Source organism: Camarhynchus parvulus, chromosome 4A (genome assembly GCF_901933205.1).
Source record: "Camarhynchus parvulus chromosome 4A, STF_HiC, whole genome shotgun sequence".
NCBI lineage: Eukaryota > Metazoa > Chordata > Aves > Passeriformes > Thraupidae > Camarhynchus > Camarhynchus parvulus.
Genome location: NC_044600.1, coordinates 12,527,200 through 12,540,834, shown reverse-complemented (window position 1 = coordinate 12,540,834; position 13,635 = coordinate 12,527,200).

Below are 13,635 nucleotides of genomic sequence, written 5' to 3'. Positions count from 1 at the left end.
CCCTTTGGTATTTAGGCAAGGATCTGTATAAGTCATCATAGTAGCGTAACATTGGTCAGTTTGTATTTGATGAAAGCTAAAAATATTTTTCCAGTCCTTATCTCTAACATTGCAGTCAGGAGACACTATTTTTACAGAAGAAAGAGCCATTGATCGTGTTTAAATATCATCATAGCAAAAAGTAGTCAAAACAAAGCCTACTGAAAACTGCCTTCCAGGAACACAGGAGGAAAAACTAGTGACACAAATCCCTCCTCTGGTACCTTTGTGCTGGATTTGCAGCACTGTAGAATATATTCACTTTACTCTGCTCAGCAGCACAGCCCTGTATCCTGACAGCTGAGTAATGTTCTGCTCACGTCTTCCCTTGTAAAATGAAAAAAGTAGATAATTTAATATAGATGTGACAAGTGCAAGATAGATTTCTACCCAGCACTGTTCGCTGCTGAAAACCTTCTTTAAGGACAACTAGATTCTTAAATTCTCCTCCCCCCACCTCCCCATTTTCCCCTGCCCTAATTAAACACAATACAGAGAAAACTAAAACCTAAATTTATTCTTTGATCATTTCAGCATGAAAAATCTCTTCTGTCTCCTCTTCCACAAAATAAACCAGTGCCTGTTATTTCTGCCAAAGAACAGCCTTTCTGTGAGACATGTGAGATACAATGTATATAAGTTTCCAGTGCAGATATTTTTGGTCCATCACTGATTTTCTTAAGAGCTTTTACTCTTTCCTGAATCACAGATGCAGCTTACTGCTACTTCTTGTGGCCACTGTGGTTGGGGGGGCAAATTAAGGTTATTGCCTGCTGAGGCAAAGCATGGCAAATTCTTTCAATCCAAATTACATTTCTGCGTTTGGCAGGGTCTTTGCTTGGATTTCAGCTGCTTTTTAAAACAAACACATTGGACAATCCCCATACAACATGTGCATTAGACATGCTGAATACACGGCATTGTTGGGCTGTCCTGGTGCTGCAGTAGAAGTGTTACATCCTGTTCTCTGGATTTCTGTCCCCCTCTAGCATTAGTGCTGTCTGCTGTTCCAGCCCTTCTGCTGCAGCTCCAGAGCAGTGCCTTGGTGCTTGAGGCAAGCTCTGCTGCTCCTCTGTCCCTCTCAGGCACCTTCTTGTCTCCAAGACAACTCAGAAGTGAAGCAGAGCTGTGACTGGTGTGGGAAGTCTGTAAAGTCTTTGAGGGATGAGGTTGTGTTGAGGTGAGCAGAGTTTAACAAGGGACCCAGCACCATTGTGGAAGCTGCATCCTTGGTAACAGCAAAAGCAGATTGAATTGGGAAAGGTAGAGGTTAGCATGGGATTCAGCTCTTCTAAATCCCACTGAGCTTTTTCCAAAGTCTTTAATACCATCATGGATTTGTGTTCTTATACTGCCTCTTAAAGTCAGTGTTGTGAAAGATCCAAGTGGTTGTGACCCATCACTTATTTGATTTTATAGTATGTATTTTTGATTAAGGTTATCCAGTAGCAGAATTTGAAATTTTGGGGTAGTGCTTCAGAACTATTGAGAATTGACTTTTTTTTTTGTGTATCTGAATTTGAGAGCAGATTCACCATGAAGCTCAATGGGTGAAATGCTAGCTTACTACCAAACATTAAATACCTTCGTGTTTGCTGCCTCTGGGCATTGACCAGAGTGTATATTTCAACCTGGAGTTTTAAATGCACAGTTATCTATGTCAAAGGAGTAACTTCTGTCCTATGCACTTGATGTAGTGCATATACACTGCTTCTATGAGATGCACCATGCTCAAATGTCCCCACTTCAAGGAAGGAATACAAATTAAAAGACTGAGTACAAAAGACCTCTCTTAATGTTTTCACCAATATCCAGCTCAAATGCACTAGTTAAGGAAAAAACTAATATCTTCAAACTAAAAGGAATATTTTAATCTAAAAACAACTTTAATAGCTTTAAAAATTCATAAAGATTGACTGTTTGCCCAAACTTGTGGTGCTGTTCTATTGACTCTCTGCTCAGCCCTGCACAGATGGTAACTCCCATTCACTTTGATGGGAGATTTGCCTGGGGTAGGACTGCAGAACTGATGCCCAGGATGTTAATTAAATGTACAGTCAGCTGGCCAAAAAGTAGCTGGTTGAGTCATAAGGACATCTCTTCCTGGCTTACCTAAGAATACTTCTTAATATATAATTAAACCACAAAAACTGACATCAAAGTAACGATAAGGGCCTAATGTAATGCACGTAACTGAGGAAATTCAGGCCAACATTCCTTCCTTTGATCACCCAGCTGGGCCAAGCTAGTACACAAGTCTGGGTCTGGATACTCCCTTTTTCCAGCACTGGTAGAAGTAAAACTGATGGAACTGGCTAGATTGGATGAAGTGGTTGGGAGGTAAAAGCTTTTGTTGCACATACCTGCGGAGTCCCTCTACAATTAGAAGGTGGGAACAGGGATCTTTAGTTATAAGATTTTTCCAGGGTATGAAGGAATGCTCAGAAACAGCATACCTTTATAACTTGATCTCCATATTTCATACTACTCCAAACTCCATGAATTTCTGTTTCAGCTCAATGGGGTTTTTTTCCCTTGGATGTGATCTCTTTACAGTGGGAGAAAGTTGGGGCAAGTGAAGGGATAACACCCTCTGGGTGTAGAACTGCTCAGGAAGGGCTCTTTGCAGGTGCAAAGCTACTAGAAGCTCAGGAACTGTGTTTCTATCCCATATCTCTGGAAGCTATAGGTCATAACTTTAGAGATGCTTTAACACATTTTTTCACATAACATTGTCTTAAGCTGGAAAAACAAGATCTAGAAAAGACCTACTCTAGAGGATTAGCAAAATGAGCTGGGAAAACAAAGTCAAAGAATAGTTACCAATGATTTACTGGAAATAGAAAAGTATATATCAGATGTAGTTTCACATGGATTTGTCCTGAACCAGATACTGTTAAATATTCATTAGTGACTTCATTGATTGGATAAGAAATGTTCATATTAAATTTGCAGATACCACAAAGCATTGCAGACTCGAGGTATAGAGGAGAACATGATTAGAATTTCAAGGGATCTTTACAAATTAGAAAGATGGTATGAAAAAAAAACCAGGATGCAATTAAAAATAAATGCAGTTTCTGTACTTAGACAAGAAGAATCATTCATAGAATCAGTTCAATGAGAAACAACCAACCAATTTGCAGTCATAAAGGAAAGGAATTAAGGGTTTTAGCTGTCTACAGCTTGAACATGAATGGGGAATGCCATACTAGTGTAAAAAAAGTGGAGGGGAGAAATTTTGAGTTCTAAAAACAGGAGCACAGTCTGCAAAATGGATGAAGTATTTTTTCTCTTTTACAGCTGTGAAAAGTTCTAAGCTAAGTTAAGTTTTAATTCTTATGTGCACCAGAACAGAGAAACCTATGAGAAAGAGGGTTGTTTAGACTAGAGGTTAAAACACTGAGTAGAAACATGATAGCAGTCTTCAAATACAAAAGAAAGCTGGTGCAAAGCCAAAGGGAATAACCTTGTGGACAGGACAGAGTGAGTGATTCAAGCACAAAATAAAATGTTTTGCTAGGCTTTAGGCAAAAGCTTTTTTTTGACAATAAACACAAATTACTGTAGAACCATTACCTTTTTTCATTAAGCTGAGGTCAGAAAAAGTGGCTGTCTGGAATGAGAAGGATATAGTTCAGGATGTCTTGGGGTAGCCTCAACTTTTCTTCTTGAAGTTCCTTCCTATTTTTTGTAGCATTCTCTGCCCTGTAATGAGAGGCTTTAGGAATCTCTCCAGGAGACTTGTTTCTCTGCTTGCCCTGGGCTGGCCCTGACTGGTTTAAGTCACTCTAGAAGAGCCTCCTGAGGCTGGATCCATATTTTTGAGATGCAGGTTGGCCCACTGTTTCTTTGGCCAACTTTCTGGGTTGCTAGTAGCAGACTTTCCATAAGGGATTACGTGATGGACTTGGCAACTAGTTGTTGTGTTGGATTTTTCTTAAATGATGGCCTTGAAGCATTTGTGAGAAAGAATCAGTGAGACTGTTTGTCTTTAAAAGATTTGTTTGTTACACTAAATATCTGACTGGTCTGGTGTTGTCCTGGCCACATGGAAGGCTGCTGGATTTTCCTATGTCAAGTAGCAACCACATGTTTTCAGCGAGAATGACCTTCCTTCCAGATCAACAGCAACAAGAACAATTGTGTTTGTTCTCAAAGCCAGCCCTCAACATATTCAGTGAAAGTGGTTAAAGGTGCTTACAGCCTTTACAGCTTAAATACTGAGTTAAGTAAAAGTTATTTAAGGTCACAGAAAAACAGTAAACACCAGAAGACTGAAATGGATGGTACTTATCACTGGATGATACCAACTCAACCAAGCATGAGACACACAAGCTGGATGTAGACAGATATTTTAAAATCAAATAGAGCTTAGAGAAATAAAATTAAAACTAAAATCTGGTTTCAGACAGTCTAAGTCAGTGGAAAGTGCTCCAGCGGTACTGTGTACAGCCTGCTTCAAGGTCCTGGGTAAAGACATTCTTCTGTAGAACAAATTATTTTTCTTGTGCTAATAAGAAAAACAAGGGGAAACAGATTGCAAGATCTTAATGGACTTTTTTTTTCCAGTGGGTTTCGTGCCAAATTCTATCCTCGCATGAGTTCTTGAAACCTCTGATTTCACAGGGACTTCGTGGCTGTAAAAGAATAGATTTCTTGGTCTTCATGTCTAAAAAGCTTCCTTCTGTATAAAGTGCTTTACACATGGAATGGCTGCTGAAGCAAATTGACTAGAATGGCAGTCAATTTTACACTGCTGCCCTCCCACCTGAAAAGCACTTTCGATGCCCTACAGAGAAAAGAAATGAAAGAGGAGGGGTAGACACATGCACATACACAGAGGGAGAGAGAAAAGATGCTTGCAAGGAAGGCTTTAAAAAGTGAGAAAAAATGAACTAGTACTGTCTGCTCTCTGTCCTACATTTTTGCCATACTGATCTGGGAGAGGTGTTTCTACAGGGTGGAGCATATCCAGTGAGCACATTGAGCCAAATTCAGTTCTTATCTGCACTAGGACTTTACCTTCAAATAGCTTTGCTTAAGGCCTAGAATATTCCCAAGTTACATCTAGGGAAAGTGAAGATTTTACTTTTAAATCAGTTTCTAAAAGATGCATACCTGCCTAATGTCTTCCTATATTGTAGTTTTTAGGGATGTATTTTGTTCTGATGTTAATTCAGCATATCTCTGCAGAGTATATTACTATTATATCAGTTTTATATCAGTCGAGTTTCTAGTCTCACGTCATCAAACCAATCTATAAGCTTTAACAAATATTGACCAGATGTCTTTAAAAGTAAAATTATATCTTCTGTGAAGAAGGGTCCTGACAGCTCTGACCTGCAGCATTCATGAAGCTTTGACTGTGAAAGTCTATTCTAGAAAATAATCTTCAGCATATGTGGTCAAACAGAAGTGCTGCTAATGCAGCAGCTACGTTAGAGAGTGAGAACAGGAGTGATAGGGGACCATGCCAGGAAAATATGTTGATTATGCAAGGTCTCTATCTTTTGCAACAAGAATGGTGTAGTGATATGACATAAGATTGAACAGCTGTTTCTCTGAACATTTGCGAGTTTTTGGAATATATTTTAAGAATGTCTTCTGTGTCCAAAAGGCAGCCTATTTGGGGCTGTTCTTGAATACTCTGATCTTATTTTCAGGAATGTAACAGAAAGGGATACACACAATATGACTCCAAATGTTACCCTATCTAGACAAAGTCTATTTTCAAGGATCTTATCTGATTTCAAGAGCTCAAGAAAAATTTTAAACCCCTTCTCAGAATTTCACATCATTATGGGAAGCCTTTTTTGAATTTATTTCCAGATAAATTTTCTTCTTTTACATATACTAAAGCTGTTTGAGTACTGGTTATGGTGACAGCCTTTGCAGTGTAATCTTTGATTTTCATTTTTCATCTGAAAAAGTTTTTTTTGATAGTGTCTCTAGGGAACTGTTCCTCTTTACAAATGTTGATTCTGTGTTCCTCATTGGTTGAAGATAATGAGCAGATTCTCAGATATGGTAAATTGTCATTGTTCCATCAACTCATATGCTGATTTGGACAATCTGACTGACTAACTGTAATAACATATATTTTTTCTGATCGGTAGCAATCTTACATTTAAAAAATTGTGAGATTTATATATTCAAAGCATTAGAGTTATACATTATCTTTAGAAGAACACTAACTTGTATGTTTATTTTCATTCATAAGGAAATGTATAATCAATTCTTTCTACCCTGTTCAATTTAATTAGGTAAATGTCTGGATCTATATTAATTATGTCTAAATCTTTAATTTTATTAGTCAGATATGATCTAAACATTGCAGAATCTTGTTCACTGGAACATCTATTTAATGAAACTTCTTGTTACTAGAAACTTGGACTATATGTCCCAATATGCATAATATGTATTGGAAATTCATTATTTATGGGTAGCATATCCCCTTCTGATCAGGGTTATAGAAGTTAAAAACATTTTACCAAGTATTCTGTTCTCTCTGAATTCTGCCCTGAGTACAGTGTTCTTTAATTTTCAGTCAATAATGAATTTATTTAGAATCTGTCATGTTCTCTATTTTTCATTTGATTCCTCTTCTATTCCTTGCCACCTGGTCATCTGTCAGTACCACAACCTGGCCTTCAGATTGCAAAGTCACTATTTTACTAAAATCATTGGCAAACTAAATGGAGACCTACAAGAACACTGCTCCTTGTGTCAATGGCAACTGCTAATGTGCAAGTCATTTCTGTCCATGTGGATCATACCAAAGAAATTCAGACATGAGGCAGGGTCACATTATACTTTTGAATTCATTTGCTATTTCTGTTTTGTATTTTTCATACCCTTGGTCAACAGTTTTAAAGAAAGTGATATGTGTATGATTTCAGAAGTTGCACAGCTCATTACCTGCAATATAGCTGACAATCTGATTTCAGAGACTTGTTTCTTAAGTTAGCAGATTTTTAGCACAGCCTAAGACACTTCAGGCCCCAGATGTGTGAAGGAATAAAAGAATGAGAGCACTCTTGCCTGCTCCTATTCTGGGGCTCCCCAAGGAGCAGCAGTTATCCTTGAAAGCTTCTGTGCTAATGCAACCACTGGTATGAGGAGGAGCCTGCTCCGCTGCCCCAGGCACAGCAGAGGGAAGGCTGGCTTTCAGAAATGCAGGCAGATAAGGCAAAGGAAAGGTGCTGGCAGTGATGCTTATCTTAAATTTTAGAGTTCATAAACTCTAAAAACACTCCAACCTGAGTGGATGTTGTAACTGATGTACACTTTCCAAAAATCTATCTAAACTAAAACCACTGAGTTCAATGCATCTCTAACAAGGACTCACTGAAGCCAGGTCAGGCTTGCTTGAAAAAGCAAAAGAATTTAAGTAGACTTGTGCCTTATGAAAGCAGGGAGCAAACGATAAAAGATCAATTTTCAATCTGCAGCTGAATTAACTAGGAAAATACAGTTTGCCAGTGATGGGCTCTCCTAAATCCAGGCTTGTCACTGTGGTGAAGAGGCTCTTTCTCAGAGGACAAGCACCCGTAGAGTTAAGGGAGAATGGGTTTGTGGCTGGCCATGTGAGCTTTTGCTAAAATACCAGTTCAAGCACAGAAGCCTGACCTATGGCTTTTTCTGTGAGTGTTTTTGAGGCAAAGTCATGCATATTCTGCAATGAATGGAACCTGAAATGCAGAGGCTCAGCATTGCTACTAGCAGTGAAGTGCCTGACTATAAATAGTGTATTTCAGTCGATTTTAATCCTGAGAAACAGCATTTATCTCATGACAGCCCCTTCTCTTCTTTTTTCTTCTTATGTAAACTGCTTCCTTAGAGATCAATTCAAACAGATACACAAACACATTAACTTCTTAAGTAATAATTATGGCAATGTAAGCAATATAGCAAATGATGGAACATGTTAAGAAATATATACATCCTCATCAAATGCTGTGATTTGTAATAGCCTGCTCTGACTACGCTTTCATTGTAGTCATTCACTGTAGTCTCACCTGTTTTACCTGTTGCTTTTTTACTGTCATAAAATTGCAAAGTACAATTGTACTTTGGTCTTCAGCCATACCGTGGTCTTCAGCCATACCACACATACTGAAGCCATGGCACATGAGCAGAGCCCAGTCCATCTGCATATTTACATGTATGTCTGCTTTTAAACATGCAAGGTTTGTGCTGACTTGCTCCCTACCTTCTCAGATGATGTCTTAACCTCTTTGCTTGACTCTTGCTCTGAGTTTATGAATTTTATGCCTCCCGGTGAGAAAAGAAACCAAAGGCTTGGGTGACATTCACACATCTGTCATGCAAATACTGCCTGTACCTGTGAGCTGCCTGTGCTATTGGATCTCCTGCCTTGATATCAATGTCTTTTTAGGTGCCCTATCTGTGGAAGCAACTTAGAAATTGTAAGGTAGTGCTATTGAAACCAAAAATGCATTAATTGGGTGTCTTGTCAGCTGATACCTCTTGCTTTAATGCCAATAAAGGCTGCTGACACGTGTGGTCGCAGCGAGGAGGCTCTGCAGTGTGAATGGAGCAGCTGCTGCTGATCAGGGAGGGAAATCAATGACTCAGCATTCATCAGAAGCATCCTCCTGCTGGTCACCACTGCCAAGTGCCGACTCATCGATTTTTCTCCCTGCTAGGCGAAGACTGCTCTATTTTCTTTACAGCAAGCTCTAAAATGTTTCCAGTGCACTGTGTGCAGCTGTCAGTTCCCATTGGTGGGTCTCAGTATGAGCACCCCAACACATGAATTGCATTGGGGCTGGGGCATAAATCTCAAATTTGCCCAATGTGGTTTTTTCAAAGTGCCTGAAGCTCAGCATGTGTGAATCTACAAATCACCCTATCTGCCCCAATCAGCACAAATGAGGTGTCTTGCTTGCCATTAGCTCACTAAATATTTTTTCTTGTGAAGTGGCAAATGGAACACACTATGCATGGCTTACAGATTCACAGCCACTGAAACAAATCCAACAGCATGCAGTTGTCATCAAGAAGTATGTCTAGGAAAACCTCTCTAGCCACACAGCTTCAGCACAGCATGTGAGTACCAGCCAGTCCTTGGATATTCAGCCAAAGAGATTGCCATATATAGTGCACATGAGGAGTACTGCCCTTTGATTTCTCCTTTTAAAAGAAATCATCCTTGCAGCTGTTCTCCATTGTCCCTCAGTCTTGAATATCTTCTTTATTTAAAGGGGCTCTGGAAATCAAAAATAGCGTCAGAAAGGGGTCTTTGTCTGCCAGTATTAAAATCTTGTGAGTCATGTTTTCCGAAATCTTTCATAAAATTCAGTCAGAATTCAGCTCACAGCTTCAACTTCAGAAATGCTGTGAAGGTGACTACAAACAATGATATTCATTTACAATTTGAAAAACTCATTTACCCTGAAATGTGTGATATATTCACATACATCTCTTTTCCATTTCATTTACAAAGAGCAACAGAATTGTGGCATTGAACAATAAAGCTTGAAAGCTTTCAGTTCCATTCTGTTTTGAAGATGCAAATGAGACAAGTTCTGAAATCTGCAACCCAGCTTCTACTTGCTGATTTTAATCTAAGAAATGGCATGTTTACTAGAATACCTGCTGAAACAGAAGATTTACTTAAAACCAGTATCTCACTTTATTAGAGTTACAAAGATTTTCAGACCTGTAACATCGCTGTTCTCTTCAGAAACAAGGAAATATGCAAATTAGTTGTTATTTATAATAGCTGCTGCTTGCTATGTTTGTAAAATAATTATATTTACCAGTTAATTGACCTTGTGTGCACAATAGGGACAAAAATAAAGAAATGATGCATGAAAATTCAGAGTAGCACTGAATTGGATTGGTTTGGAAAAATATATTAACAGTTAATTTTCAAAAATAGCAAGCAATTAATTGCTGCTGTAATGAACATTTCTGTTTTACTCTGGCAGCCGTACTATGTTAACATAATACATTGCAAGTCAAGGCAGACCACTTGATTGCAGTGTTTGTGCTGCAGTAAGTACAGCTTTGGTTTAATGTTAAATTTTCATCTCAAATGTTCTTACAGGAATGCAGATGTTGTCCTATTTGTTGGTCTTGTTAAGATCTCTGTTATGTGAGTGCCAGTGCGTGTAGTAACACCTAATAAATTATGTAAAGTGTTGCAGTGTACTGCACTTGTATGACCATTTCAATATACTGTAATTGTTTTCCACACTTCCCCCACAGGTTAGTCTGGCTTCCAGCAGAGGCAGAAGTGAATAACAAGCCAATCAACATGCAAAATATTGAACAGAGCAGCTCAGCACAGAGCCATCAGCCAAACGTGAGATTAGTGTGTGGCTGCAGACAGGACGGTGAGTCTACGCTCGGCTTCCTGAGCCTTGCACGTCTCTCCCTGTATTTTCTGAGTCACATTTCTGTTGTTTGCTGGTCAAAATGAGCTGTTCCTCATGTCAGCACTGATGATTAATACAGTGACAGAAGTAGGGCCAGGTTGTGTTTGTTGCCAAGTACCAGTGAGGGTCTTCATTCTGCCTGTTTGGAGCTTTGGAACTTATCCTGAGGGAGTGTGAGCCCCCAGTCTTGATCTGGAATGGGAAAAGCAGGTACTGTGGGGATATGGCCTGGGGTGATGCTGACTGACCCTTGCAGTGTTCAGCACTCAGGACCCTACTCTGACATGCAAAGGCATTTGGTCTGCCTTTACCTGAGGAAGTGAGATCCCATTACAGTGTGTGATTCTACCATGCCCAGGTGGGACATTCCCTTTTACTTCAGTAGATTTGGCTTCAGGACCCCGTTGCCCAAAACCATTCAATTTATGCTTAAGGAGTTTTCTGTTGAGCAAACCCAGGTCTGTTATTTACAATGCTACTTGGAGAACTTTGAAGGCTTTTGGAAGGTGTTCTGGCCTTTGCCTTTTGAGCCCACTGAGTGAGAGCCTGCTTGCATAAGGGAGCTCTTCTGTCTGGTGGGAAGAGCTGGCCCTGGCAACTGAGCTGAGGCCACTGGGCTCCCTCTGCATGGGCCACACTTCAGAAATTTTAGAGGGTGCCAAATTTCAGCCTGTGGGGTATTTGACCAGTGATTTGAAAATGAAAACCTCTGAATTGCATCACAAATCCTCTGAGGCACCCAGCACTTTTTTTTTGATTCAACATGTTTTTAACTCAGTTTGTAGCATTTTTGAAATTCACATTTGCTACCATAAGACTAGATGGATGACTGCCCATAATTTGGCTCAGCTCTCAGTAGTCAGGTATCTACAAGTTGGGAAGCATGGATTTTTGCCTGTGTAGGTTGGTTCCTTTCTATGAAACAAGTAGAATGTTTTTCCTGTATCTTTTCCAGAAATGAATATTTTACAATCCTCCTCTAGTGCCAGAACATCCTTATGAAAGCAGCTAACCTGTGCTAATGATTGTTTAAGAATAAAATGGAAAAAAAAACCAAGCACAGGAACTTATCTTCTCTGAATTTATGGCATTGCAGTCCTTCCCATGGCAACACAGATAGTCAGATGGTTCAGTAGCAAAGTACGAGCAGGAAGAAAAGGCAAACAATGACAGAGAGAAAAAAAAGGGAAAGAAAGCAATGTGATTTTCTATCTATTAGACTAGCTTTCTATTAGACTAGCTTGTCTAAAACATATACAGAAAGCCCTTTAATATCCCATTATACTGTATACTGAAGCATTCAGGTCTAATACTATTACTGATAAAGAAACCAAAAGCATATTTACAGAGACTGAATGTCTATAAAGAGCAGATCAAGCAAGTCTCTTGAGAGAAGAAAGTCCCATATCAGATCATTGTGTGAAAAAAATAGCATGCTCATCTCAATTACAGCACCAATTTGGTTTATTTAAAAAGGAAGTAATTCTGGGTTTATATCATAAAATCACTTTTTTTAAGCCTGTAAACATCCAATAAATTAAATTTTTAGATAAGATCCATTTTGCGAAAAGCTATTTATGAAAAGCTTCAAATAATAATTAGAGAGGATTTAATAACCTAATCACTGGCTAATGCTAGCACACAGTAAGTACACTGAATTAGATCCTTTTGTGGAGTTACTGTTTTACCTCATCTCATTTGGCAGCTTATTATACAATGTAAGTTGCTCAAGCCTATAATCCCTAGACCAGTGAAGGTATGTAGCAGAAAAATTCTGATTGTAAGTCTCTTGAGTTAGTAAGTAAAAAATGTTTGAAAATATTTGTCAGGATAACAGTCTAGCTGAACCTAATGCAAAAGCAAAATACAATGTTATGCTGTAAATTTAGAATGCTAACATCTGAAACATAAAAGAAAGTTATTCTGCTTAGCATAAACATAGATTAAATATTGTCAATATAGCATAGAATATTAAAGCTTTTCCTTTAAAACTATGTGCATATTTTGGCTTATGTTAACCACATTGCCCTGCTACATGTTGTAGGTATTCAGCTAAAGTTAATATGAGTCCTTTTGTTTATTTTAATGCACTTTGAGCCAGACTCTGGAATTAATTTCATTCCTGGTCATCCAATTTACCTCTGAATAAAAATAAGTGAAATGTCACCCTGAGCCTGGCAAGAGAGAAAGAGGGGTGATGGCCCAAAATCAGAAGTATAACACAGTACGAGTTATATCCCTTAGAACTAAAACTACCCCTTTCCTACTTGAATCTTTTCTAGTGAGATTTAATTTAATTTTTAAGAACTTCAGGGCAGGTTAATGAAGGTCTACTCACATAATAGACATAAGATATTTAAAATGGGTCAAAGCAAAACCCTGGACAGGCCATTACAATACTTTGGGAGTTTAAAATCCTGAACCAAACTTTTTGTGTTAACAATGCTTGGCCAGAGTTGCTCTTAGCACTGATGCTCTCAGTGGTCACTCCTCAGTGTTCTGTCACATCTGTCTGCTGGTCAAAGCACCAGACACACAACACTGAAATGCAGCACACCCTGGACACAGTCAAGGTACATGTTGCTGTGTGTACTGAAATGTAGGAGAGCACTGAAGTTAAGAGAAGGCAGGAGAGGAAAAATACAAATACAATCAAGCAGAACTGTGTGTATATATATATATTTATATGCAGATTAGGGAGCAGATCCCTTGTGTTGGAATGTCCTCAAGGAAGAAAGATTAAAAACTGTCAGATCAACAATGTGACCACTTCCATAGGTACTCTTCTGGTGCCATTGAAAAGTTTCCACTGAAGCTAACTACAGTGATACAATCACAAAAATCTGGCTCTTAACAGCTCTAAGTGGTGTGTGCCCTTCAAATTCCACCTGAAAGGCAATCAGGTACCCATAATGAGAAAGTGAAAAATGAGAGAGGATTTTTAGGTTTTGAACAAAAGAATTTTAAAATATGTGTGTGTATATATGCCTGACAGAAAGTTAGCCCTTAAAACCCTATGTAATTGCCTGCATTATATTTGTGGAAGTGTCTTATTGCCACTGCATTGCTATTAAAATGCAAAGCAAGTGCAAGCATGTCATGTTTATTAAACCACTAAAAAAAAAAAGTTCTGACAGTGTTATGACTTCAGTTTTCAAAGCATATAAATGGGCAGGGCAAAAAAGGG